At 40.2% G+C, this 671-nt stretch overlaps 1 non-coding gene across 1 annotated transcript; it reads left to right on the forward strand.

Moving 5' to 3' along the window:
* Positions 1-286: 286 nt before the first annotated feature.
* On the forward strand, positions 287-358 carry TRNAC-ACA. Its single transcript has one exon. It is a non-coding gene; the product is annotated as a tRNA-Cys (tRNA).
* Positions 359-671: the final 313 nt, after the last annotated feature.

Consider the following 671-nt stretch of genomic DNA (forward strand, 5'->3'; position numbering starts at 1 on the left):
AAGGGAAAGCCACAATATATTTAAAATGATGAAAGTGAAGAACCTACAATCAAGAATACTCTACCCAGTAAGTCTCTCCTTTGGATTTGATGGGGAAATCGAAAGCTTTCCAAACAAGCAAAGTTAAGAGAATTCAGCACCACCAAACCAGCTTTACAGCAAATGCTAAAGGAATTTCTCTAGGCAGGAAACACAAGAGAAGGAAAAGAATTACAGAAAATAAACCCAAAATAATTAAGAATTTGGTAATAGGATCGTATAAAGAAGAACTTGTAACACTCTGGCTTCCTTGGTGGCTCAGAGGGTAAAGCGTCTGCCTACAATGCAGGAGACCCAGGTTCGATCCCTGGGTTGGGAAGATCCCCTGGAGAAGGAAATGGCACCCCACTCCAGTACTCTTGCCTGGAAAATCCCATAGACTGAGAAGCCTGGGTAGGCTACAGTCCATGGGGTCGCAAAGAGTCGGACACGACTGAGTGGCTTCACTTCACTTCACTTCATATAAATCAATAATTACCTTAAATGTAAATGGATTAAATGCACCAACCAAAAGACATAAACTAGCTGGGCAGATTAAAACATGTGCATGTATGCATTTCCACTTATCACATCACTCTGCTTGAACCCCTCAATTGTATGTAATTATTTTATATTGTTAGGTTAATCATGTT

Source organism: Bos indicus x Bos taurus, chromosome 1, assembly GCF_003369695.1.
Source record: "Bos indicus x Bos taurus breed Angus x Brahman F1 hybrid chromosome 1, Bos_hybrid_MaternalHap_v2.0, whole genome shotgun sequence".
Lineage (NCBI taxonomy): Eukaryota > Metazoa > Chordata > Mammalia > Artiodactyla > Bovidae > Bos > Bos indicus x Bos taurus.